The 11,744-nt window shown below is 46.9% G+C and overlaps 1 pseudogene; it reads right to left on the bottom strand.

The window, feature by feature from the left end:
* Positions 1 to 4,304: 4,304 nt before the first annotated feature.
* On the bottom strand, positions 4,305 to 5,615 carry LOC148090375 (heat shock transcription factor, X-linked member 3 pseudogene; annotated as a pseudogene).
* Positions 5,616 to 11,744: the final 6,129 nt, after the last annotated feature.

The raw sequence follows: 11,744 nt of genomic DNA, 5'->3' as shown, positions 1-11,744 counted from the left end.
AGGCTAAGACTTGGTGGCTTTTCAGAGAGAGGATCCTGGTGTCTCTGATTAAACAGCCAGCTCCCTTCAGTTGCCTACCAAAGTATTGTGTCTTAAGCGGGTTCTTTAACGATTGAAAATGAGGTGTCCTTGTGGCCTTTGCTAGCTCATGACTCTGCTGATTACTGATTGGAAAGGATTTGCCCATTTTATGGGCTGGAAATTGAAGAGAAGACTCTGGAAGCCACAGTTGGTCATTTCATGGAGAACAGATGTTTATTTGATGTTTAAGGCACTCTCGAGTCCCAAGGCTTCTGTAAGACCATTAGCTCATGTTCTTTGATTCAAGAGCCACCGAATGTCCACTGTGGTGAAGAATCTAGGACCTCAGGCTCATCTTGTCCTCTGAAGATGAAATATTCGCACTGCTGACTTCAGTGGAGCTGAAGAAAGGCATTATGGAAATGGTCTCCCTGGGCTAGCCTCCTCAGTCCTGGAAAATCAGCCCTGGGTCCCGTGACTGCCAGGCAGGCAGCCCTTATTAGGTACCCTGCTCAGGACCTTTTGAGAAGGAAGAACAAAGTTGGAGGACCCACAATACCTGATGTTAAACTATACTCTAAGGCCATCGGAATCAAAACAGCCTGGTACTGGCACAAGAACAGGCATGTAGATCAATGGACCAGAACAGAGCCCAGGAATCAACCCACACCTATACTGTGAATTGATATTTGACAAAGGAGGCAAGAGCACACAATGGTGTAAGACAGTCTCTTCAATAAATGGTGTTGGGATAATTGGATGGCTACATGCATAAAATGCAACTAGACCACCAACTTACACCATACACAAGAATAAACTGAAAATGGATAAAAGACTTAAATGTAAGTCATGAAACCATAAAAATCCTAGAACAAAACACAGGCAGTAAGATCTCAGGCGTCTCTCAGAGCAATATTTTTCCCGATGTCTCCTCGGGCAGGGGAAATAAATGAAAAAATAAGCAAATGGGACTACATCCAACTAAAAAGCTTCTGCACAGCACAAAACCCGCTCAGAATCCACTGCATGGGAGAACGTATTTGCCAATGATACATGGCATAAGGGGTAAATCTCCAAAATATGTAAAGAACTTAAACAACTCAACACCAGGAAGACAAACAAGCCAATTAAAAAATGGGCAAAGGACCTGAACAGACACTTTACCAAAGAGGACATACAGATGGCCAAGAGACATTTGAAAAAATGCTCAAGGTTGTTAATCATCAGGAAGATGCAAATTAAAACCACAATGAGGTATCACTTCACACCTGTCAGAATGGCTCCATCAACAAATCAACAAACGACATGTGCTGGCGAGGGTGTGGAGAAAGGGGAACCCTGGTGCCCTGCTGGTGGGAATGCAGACTGGGGCAGCCACTGTGGAAAACAGTATGGAGGGTCCTCAAAAAATGGGACTACATCGAACTCCAAAGCTTCTGCACAGCAAAAGAAATCAGGCCCCAAATACAAAGGAAACCCATGGTATGGGAGAACGCATTTCCCAAGATGTGTCTGATATGGGGCTGTTTCCCAAAAAGTACAAAGAACTCATACAACTCAACAAGAGGTAGGTGAACAATCCAATGAAAAAATGGGTGAAGGACCTGAATAGACACTTCTCCAAAGAGGACATACAGATGGCCAAGAGATATATGAAAAAATGCTCAATGTCGCTAACCATCAGAGAGATGCAAATTAAAACCACAATGAGGTATCCCTTCACACCTGTCAGAATAGATCCATCAACAAATCAACAAACAACAAGTGTTGGTGAGGATGTGGAGAAAAGAGAACCATAGTACACTGCTGGTAGGAATGCAGACTGTTCCTCAAAAAATTAAAAATGGAACTGCCTTTTGACCCAGTGATTACACTTCTGGGAATATGTTGTAAGAATCCTGAAACACCAATCAGAAAGAATCTATGCACCCCTATGTTCTTAGCAGCATTGTTTACAATAGCTAAGGTCTGGAAACAGCCCAAGTGACCATCAGTAGAAGAGTGGATAAAAAGCTGTGAGACATTTCACCATGGAATACTATGTGGCCCGAAAAAAGCAGAAAATCTTACCTTTTGGGACAGCATGGAGGGACCTGGAGAGTAGTATGCTCAGTGAAATAAGCCAGGCAGAGAAAGTCAAGTATCACATGATCTCACTTATATGTGGAATCTAATGAACAAAACAAACTGATGAACAAAGTAGACCCAGAGGCATGGAAGCATGGATCAGACTGATGAATCTCAGAGGGGAGGGCGGAGAGGGGTGGGAAGAGGTTAAGCAAAGAACTTATATGCATGTGTGCATAACCCATGGACACAGAAAATAGTGAGGTGAAGGCCTGGGGAGGAAGGGGGCAGGAGTGGGGTAGAGGGGGTCAATGGGGGGGGGGAGGGAGACATCTGTAATATTTTCAACAATAAAGACAAATTAGAAAGAAAAAAAATAATAGACCAATGGGAAAAAACGAACTTTTGCCCAGGCGGGTGTGGCTCAGCGGATGAGCATCGACCTAGGATCCAGGCGATTGGGGTTCGATTCCCGGTCAGGGCACAGGCCCGGGTTGCCGGCTGCAGCTGATCAATGACTCTCTCATCATTGATGTTTCTATCTCTCTCTCTCCCTCTCCTTTCCTCTCTCTGAAATCAATAAAGATATATTAAAAAAAAAATGAACTTTTGCTTTTGCTTTGAAATAAAAAGCCAAGAAAAATATGAAGATTTATTAATGCCTTCCCACTTTACCCTTCTTTATTTTTGATGACTAGTTCTTTCTAATTAGTTGTTTTAATTTTTCAGTTACAGTTTAAATTCAATATTATTCTGTATTAGTTTCAGATGTACAATAGAGTGACTAGACAATCACGTACTTTACAGAGTGGTCCCCCTACTGCTTCAAGTATCCACCTGGCCCCATGTATACTTATCTTGATATTACTGACTATATTCTCTATGCTGTAGTCCACAACTCCATGGCTATTCTGTGACTGCCAGTTTGTACTTCTTAATCCCTTCACCTTTTTCATCCAGCCCCTCAACTCCCCTGCCGTCTGACAGCTGTCACTCTGTTCTCTGTGTCTATAACTCTGTTTCTATTTTGCTTGTTAGTTCATTTTCTTCATTAGATTCCACATATAAGTGAGATCACGTGATACTTGCCTTTCTCTGCCTGGCTTATTTCACTCAGCATAATACTTTTCGGCCCCTCATGCTGTCCCAAAGGGTAAGAGATCCCTCTTCTTTACAGCTGCACAGTATTCCGTGGTGTGACTGTCCCATAGCTTTTTATCCACTCACCTACTGATGGGCACTTGGGCTGTTTCCAGAGCTTAGCTATTGTAAATTGTGCTGCTATGAACATAGGGGTGCATAAGTTCTTTCTGATGAGTGTTTCGGGACTCTTAGGATATATTCCTAGAAGTGGGATCACTGGGTCAAATGTCTACGGCCATACCACACAGATCCTTGCTTTGGTCCCTTGCTGCCCCTTTGAAGATGCGGTGCTTATAGAAACCACAGCCTCATCCCAACAGGTTTAAAAGAAAACAAGCCCCAAACTCCTGGGCAAGGTCCTGGGGGTACACTTGGAGGGGTCTGAGCAGTGCTCAGGGTGTTGCCACTTGCCAGCGATCGCTCCACAGCCATGTTTCTCCCCTTCCCAAAGCAAGGCCCGAATCTGCATGGAGTCCCGTCCCAGCCTCTCCAGCAGCAGGTCCCTCCAGACAGCGCCTTCCCCGTCCCTGTGAGCAATGTGTAATGGCCCCTCTTCTGAAGCAGGCTGCCTCCGTCCCATGCCACTTAGCAGATGGGGTGGCCCGAGTCTTAGGCAGGCCTCCCTGGAAGGCCCCTGGAACTTGGGCTAGAGATGCTCAGCTGCTGATCAGAAGCCTGGGGACATAGGGGGGCCTGTGAGGAAAGACCCTCCTGTTTCAAGATGCATGACTAATGTCAGGTCATTCCCCCAAGGTCAGGGCCCTGCAGTTCTGTCTCCTGACCGGCAGGCAAGGCTCAGGGGACCAGATCTTCCTGGGCTTGCCTCAGGACCCCCTAGCCAGGTCCTTGACAGAGTGTGTGAAACTGAAAGAGGACAGTGGGACAAAAGCCTGCCTGAGGCCAGGATTTCTAGTCTCGGGCTTATCTGATGAGGTGTGTGGCGTGGAAACAAAAGAACACGGACTCACAATTCTCATTGCTTTGTTTATTAACTACCATGTAGTTTTGCAGTTTTTTAAAACACACAATGGATTCGTGGTTACAAAGTGGCGATTGTCTTGCGACACTTGCGACTAGGGACCTGCATTGTCCTTAAGCTGCTCACAGAGTGAGCAATAGCAATGTACGGAGACTTCCTGCTCTTCCTCAGGTAACGGGGGTAGAGACACCAGTGACAAGCTAGCTATGAGGGTGGAATAGCAGATGTCGTACAAAGACGTCACCGGACCACGTCGTGGGTAAATTGGGGACCTGGGGGGCAGAGCCTCCATGCCGTCGGTTCCGGCAGTAGCCGTGGGCACAAGCATGTCATGCCCAGATGGACCCTCCCCACTTGGGCCGCCTGCCTCACTTGGACATTCTATATCCATGGCACTGCTGGTGGGCTGCAGATGCAAGTGCTCGGATAACTGGGTAGCACTGTGTTCCCAAGAATTTGGGGGTTTCCTCTGGGCCTTTTCCTCGGCTTCTTTGGTACCCCTTTTCTGCTGAAGCCTCAGGGAGTACCTTGTCGGGGTCTGCCTCTTGGGTCTCTTTGGAGGTGTTCCACCGCTCCCAGGCCAGCTGCGAGTCATCTGGGTTCCTTGTGTATTGATGTTCTGGACCAGCCAAGGCCGGTCCCTCTGGAAGTTCCCGTTTCTGTAGATCTGAAACAAAATTAATTATTTTAGTCCTTTGGGTTGAAAATACATCTATTTGACATTAACTGGCCTCTCAGACTCTTTAGTGATCCCTGCAGGTTATCTCTAAGGGGCTTATAGTTTCATATGAAAATCTATACGTTCTCGTCTTTCTGTAAGTACTGTCTCAAGTGAAAAAGAGTTATGCCCTGAAATGAAACCCTTTCAGCATATCATTGTTCTTGGTCTACTGGGAAGATGGTCGAGTAACAGAGAACATGGGAAATGGGGAAACGGGAGGACGTTCTACTTTACCATCACGTTACTTCCTGGATAGGAAACTGAAGAGTCGCCTGGGCGCACTTTGCTGAATCCGTGTAGGTTCAGTAGGCGGGTGAAGCTTTTCAGGCTGTCTGATTCAAAGATTTTCTCGTTGCCCCTTCGGCACAGAACTTCCCTCTGAAAGAGGTCTTTCTGGATGATCACGGTGTCTCCGTCATCATTCCAGCGCACCGACGTGAAGCAATCCTCCTCCACTATTCTCCAAAGCTTTCTTGGGAAGGACAGTCCCAGAAGAACGTTTCCTTCCACGTTGGTGGCGCCTTGGTCTGGTGGTTGCGGGTTGTCTTGAAGACTTGGATCGTGGCTTGCGGCTCTGTCCCCATGGGAGACCAAGGTCTCCCAAGCCTCCCCGGGACCCACCTGCCCATCGTCTGATGGGGCCGGGCTGGCTTTGCCCATCTCATTAGTACTCTGACTAGCCATGGAGCTGCTCTACATCAAAAAGCATTTGCTACCAGGGATCCTATCACTGATCACTGGGGTCAGAAATGCCTTTGGTCACAGCAGGGATGCCCCAAATGTACTGTCCTGAAAATTCTAGACTGTCGGTCGTGGGGCAAGCGGCTGCTTGTCACAGTGGTCATGTGATGTCACAAAGCTGGTTCTCAACTGCTCTGGGGTGTGGGGCCTGGCCAAGTGTGGGGGAGTAGATGTGTGTAGGGCCCCCAGTTTCTCTCTTTTCAGAAAGTACAGAAAAATAAAGCTCATGTTACAAGAAAGGGTGCTTATCTGCTGCCAGGCACATTGTTTCGCGTTGCTAGGCACTGGATGGGTTGAGAAGTCACGGTCCTATGTCCACTCCCACCCCTACAGCTGGGGGAGGCCTGTTGATGGCCAATTTGATTGCTCAAGGGCCAGGTCCTGGTTAGTCCTAACTTGGCTATCACCAAGACTACCCGGGTCAGGCGGGCTCCTGGGGGACTGTCCCTCCCAGAAGATGGTGGTTGGCCCAGGCTCAGTTGGTAGCCCCGCTCTTGAATGCCAACCCCCCCCCCAAGTTTCCACTTTGGTCTCTTCCAGCTGCTCCTCCTGGCTGGTGGGTCCTGCTCAGATGGGCCCAAAAAAGACTCTTATGTTCTTACCCCTGGGTCAAGTTGTCCCTTAGGTAGGGCTGTGCTCCAGCACAGTTGGGAGTGGTCCTCTCATTCCTCAACCTCAGTGCTACCCCAAGCAACTCAGACATAGCATTACCCACAGTGTTGGTGTGTGAATGGACAGCCGCACCCTCTGCTGTGCTGGGGAGCCCTCTATTAAGCTCTGTTTGCCCTCAAATCTCACCCTTCTCAGGTCACAAGGGGATTGACTTTAGTTTCCATTTCTTCTCCATAGGAACTCTTTTCACTACCCAGGATGGCCTCACTTTGGGGCACCTGCATTTGCCTTCTCAAATCACCCTCCCCAGACCCTTGGGTTCAGCCTCCCTGGAGGCCTCCTCTATACCCCATTTCTTTTCTTCAGTGAGGTTGGTGGGCTTGTGCTTTCCCAGATTTCTGGCCTCCTATTTCCAAATTGGATCTCCTTTGGTACTTCCCCTTTCCATCACTGAGTTGGGGGCTAGGCATATATTCAGCTCTGTAGAAACAAAGCATTCCACTGACTCACTCTCATGCCAGCCCTGTTCTCTTTGCCAGAAGCTCACCGCACCCTCACTTGTGTGTCCCTCTCCTGCCATATTCTTGACACTAGGCACATTGAATCATTTCATTTGCTCTTGGGTTAGATACTTTCCAAAGACCCGACTTTACACAGACTCACTACCAAGGAAAATTAAGACTTGGTTAGCTAGCCATGACTGAAGGAAGCCCATAGGAAGATAATCATAAATATGTACTTGAACGTAAATGAGTGTCTGGATGTGAGATGGGACAAAAGTCAGATTCGTCTTCACCATAGAGGAGAGGATACTACAGTGGTTTCAGTGACCCATGTTCTCGAGCTGTTGTGGACCAAATTGGACAACTCTGAATAGGGAGGTAGAGCGGTACCGTGGAAAGGCCCCACCTGCACCGGTCCTAGGTCCTTGCCCCAGCTCTGCCACTAAGTGGGGTCCTTTGTCCTCTCTGAGCGCCAATCCTTTGTTTCTGAAAGGGAAGTGCAAAGGCATTTGGGAAGGGGCCCCTCAGCCTAAGGACTGCATCCTTAATGGAGCCTCAGGTCCAGATTCGGGCTCATGGTCTTTGTGCTTCTAAACAGGCTGACAAAGCATTTATTCAAGAAGCCAGTTTATTCTGGGAGGATGTGCCCTGGAGGCTAAGACTTGGTGGCTTTTCAGAGAGAGGATCCTGGTGTCTCTGATTAAACAGCCAGCTCCCTTCAGTTGCCTACCAAAGTATTGTGTCTTAAGCGGGTTCTTTAACGATTGAAAATGAGGTGTCCTTGTGGCCTTTGCTAGCTCATGACTCTGCTGATTACTGATTGGAAAGGATTTGCCCATTTTATGGGCTGGAAATTGAAGAGAAGACTCTGGAAGCCACAGTTGGTCATTTCATGGAGAACAGATGTTTATTTGATGTTTAAGGCACTCTCGAGTCCCAAGGCTTCTGTAAGACCATTAGCTCATGTTCTTTGATTCAAGAGCCACCGAATGTCCACTGTGGTGAAGAATCTAGGACCTCAGGCTCATCTTGTCCTCTGAAGATGAAATATTCGCACTGCTGACTTCAGTGGAGCTGAAGAAAGGCATTATGGAAATGGTCTCCCTGGGCTAGCCTCCTCAGTCCTGGAAAATCAGCCCTGGGTCCCGTGACTGCCAGGCAGGCAGCCCTTATTAGGTACCCTGCTCAGGACCTTTTGAGAAGGAAGAACAAAGTTGGAGGACCCACAATACCTGATGTTAAACTATACTCTAAGGCCATCGGAATCAAAACAGCCTGGTACTGGCACAAGAACAGGCATGTAGATCAATGGACCAGAACAGAGCCCAGGAATCAACCCACACCTATACTGTGAATTGATATTTGACAAAGGAGGCAAGAGCACACAATGGTGTAAGACAGTCTCTTCAATAAATGGTGTTGGGATAATTGGATGGCTACATGCATAAAATGCAACTAGACCACCAACTTACACCATACACAAGAATAAACTGAAAATGGATAAAAGACTTAAATGTAAGTCATGAAACCATAAAAATCCTAGAACAAAACACAGGCAGTAAGATCTCAGGCGTCTCTCAGAGCAATATTTTTCCCAATGTCTCCTCGGGCAGGGGAAATAAATGAAAAAATAAGCAAATGGGACTACATCCAACTAAAAAGCTTCTGCACAGCACAAAACCCGCTCAGAATCCACTGCATGGGAGAACGTATTTGCCAATGATACATGGCATAAGGGGTCAATCTCCAAAATATGTAAAGAACTTAAACAACTCAACACCAGGAAGACAAACAAGCCAATTAAAAAATGGGCAAAGGACCTGAACAGACACTTTACCAAAGAGGACATACAGATGGCCAAGAGACATTTGAAAAAATGCTCAAGGTTGTTAATCATCAGGAAGATGCAAATTAAAACCACAATGAGGTATCACTTCACACCTGTCAGAATGGCTCCATCAACAAATCAACAAACGACATGTGCTGGCGAGGGTGTGGAGAAAGGGGAACCCTGGTGCCCTGCTGGTGGGAATGCAGACTGGGGCAGCCACTGTGGAAAACAGCATGGAGGGTCCTCAAAAAATGGGACTACATCGAACTCCAAAGCTTCTGCACAGCAAAAGAAATCAGGCCCCAAATACAAAGGAAACCCATGGTATGGGAGAACGCATTTCCCAAGATGTGTCTGATATGGGGCTGTTTCCCAAAAAGTACAAAGAACTCATACAACTCAACAAGAGGTAGGTGAACAATCCAATGAAAAAATGGGTGAAGGACCTGAATAGACACTTCTCCAAAGAGGACATACAGATGGCCAAGAGATATATGAAAAAATGCTCAATGTCGCTAACCATCAGAGAGATGCAAATTAAAACCACAATGAGGTATCCCTTCACACCTGTCAGAATAGATCCATCAACAAATCAACAAACAACAAGTGTTGGTGAGGATGTGGAGAAAAGAGAACCATAGTACACTGCTGGTAGGAATGCAGACTGTTCCTCAAAAAATTAAAAATGGAACTGCCTTTTGACCCAGTGATTACACTTCTGGGCATATGTTGTAAGAATCCTGAAACACCAATCAGAAAGAATCTATGCACCCCTATGTTCTTAGCAGCATTGTTTACAATAGCTAAGGTCTGGAAACAGCCCAAGTGACCATCAGTAGAAGAGTGGATAAAAAAGCTGTGAGACATTTCACCATGGAATACTATGTGGCCCGAAAAAAGCAGAAAATCTTACCTTTTGGGACAGCATGGAGGGACCTGGAGAGTAGTATGCTCAGTGAAATAAGCCAGGCAGAGAAAGTCAAGTATCACATGATCTCACTTATATGTGGAATCTAATGAACAAAACAAACTGATGAACAAAGTAGACCCAGAGGCATGGAAGCATGGATCAGACTGATGAATCTCAGAGGGGAGGGCGGAGAGGGGTGGGAAGAGGTTAAGCAAAGAACTTATATGCATGTGTGCATAACCCATGGACACAGAAAATAGTGAGGTGAAGGCCTGGGGAGGAAGGGGGCAGGAGTGGGGTAGAGGGGGTCAATGGGGGGGGGGAGGGAGACATCTGTAATAGTTTCAACAATAAAGACAAATTAGAAAGAAAAAAAAGAATAAACCAATGGGAAAAAACGAACTTTTGCCCAGGCGGGTGTGGCTCAGCGGATGAGCATCGACCTAGGATCCAGGCGATTGGGGTTCGATTCCCGGTCAGGGCACAGGCCCGGGTTGCCGGCTGCAGCTGATCAATGACTCTCTCATCATTGATGTTTCTATCTCTCTCTCTCCCTCTCCTTTCCTCTCTCTGAAATCAATAAAGATATATTAAAAAAAAAATGAACTTTTGCTTTTGCTTTGAAATAAAAAGCCAAGAAAAATATGAAGATTTATTAATGCCTTCCCACTTTACCCTTCTTTATTTTTGATGACTAGTTCTTTCTAATTAGTTGTTTTAATTTTTCAGTTACAGTTTAAATTCAATATTATTCTGTATTAGTTTCAGATGTACAATACAGTGACTAGACAATCACGTACTTTACAGAGTGGTCCCCCTACTGCTTCAAGTATCCACCTGGCCCCATGCATACTTATCTTGATATTACTGACTATATTCTCTATGCTGTAGTCCACAACTCCATGGCTATTCTGTGACTGCCAGTTTGTACTTCTTAATCCCTTCACCTTTTTCATCCAGCCCCTCTACTCCCCTGCCGTCTGACAGCTGTCACTCTGTTCTCTGTGTCTGTAACTCTGTTTCTATTTTGCTTGTTAGTTCATTTTCTTCATTAGATTCCACATATAAGTGAGATCACGTGATACTTGCCTTTCTCTGCCTGGCTTATTTCACTCAGCATAATACTTTTCGGCCCCTCATGCTGTCCCAAAGGGTAAGAGATCCCTCTTCTTTACAGCTGCACAGTATTCCGTGGTGTGACTGTCCCATAGCTTTTTATCCACTCACCTACTGATGGGCACTTGGGCTGTTTCCAGAGCTTAGCTATTGTAAATTGTGCTGCTATGAACATAGGGGGGCATAAGTTCTTTCTGATGAGTGTTTCGGGACTCTTAGGATATATTCCTAGAAGTGGGATCACTGGGTCAAATGTCTACGGCCATACCACACAGATCCTTACTTTGGTCCCTTGCTGCCCCTTTGAAGATGCGGTGCTTATAGAAACCACAGCCTCATCCCAACAGGTTTAAAAGAAAACAAGCCCCAAACTTCTGAGCAAGGTCCTGGGGGTACACTTGGAGGGGTCTGAGCAGTGCTCAGGGTGTTGCCACTTGCCAGCGATCGCTCCACAGCCATGTTTCTCCCCTTCCCAAAGCAAGGCCCGAATCTGCATGGAGTCCCGTCCCAGCCTCTCCAGCAGCAGGTCCCTCCAGACAGCGCCTTCCCCGTCCCTGTGAGCAATGTGTAATGGCCCCTCTTCTGAAGCAGGCTGCCTCCGTCCCATGCCACTTAGCAGATGGGGTGGCCCGAGTCTTAGGCAGGCCTCCCTGGAAGGCCCCTGGAACTTGGGCTAGAGATGCTCAGCTGCTGATCAGAAGCCTGGGGACATAGGGGGGCCTGTGAGGAAAGACCCTCCTGTTTCAAGATGCATGACTAATGTCAGGTCATTCCCCCAAGGTCAGGGCCCTGCAGTTCTATCTCCTGACCGGCAGGCAAGGCTCAGGGGACCAGATCTTCCTGGGCTTGCCTCAGGACCCCCTAGCCAGGTCCTTGACAGAGTGTGTGAAACTGAAAGAGGACAGTGGGACAAAAGCCTGCCTGAGGCCAGGATTTCTAGTCTCGGGCTTATCTGATGAGGTGTGTGGCGTGGAAACAAAAGAACACGGACTCACAATTCTCATTGCTTTGTTTATTAACTACCATGTAGTTTTGCAGTTTTTTAAAACACAAAATGGATTCGTGGTTACAAAGTGGCGATTGTCTTCCGACACTTGCGA

The sequence above is a fragment of the Miniopterus natalensis genome, chromosome X (assembly GCF_054644295.1).
Source record: "Miniopterus natalensis isolate mMinNat1 chromosome X, mMinNat1.hap1, whole genome shotgun sequence".
Classification (NCBI taxonomy): domain Eukaryota; kingdom Metazoa; phylum Chordata; class Mammalia; order Chiroptera; family Miniopteridae; genus Miniopterus; species Miniopterus natalensis.
This window is presented reverse-complemented; position numbering and strand designations above follow the sequence as displayed.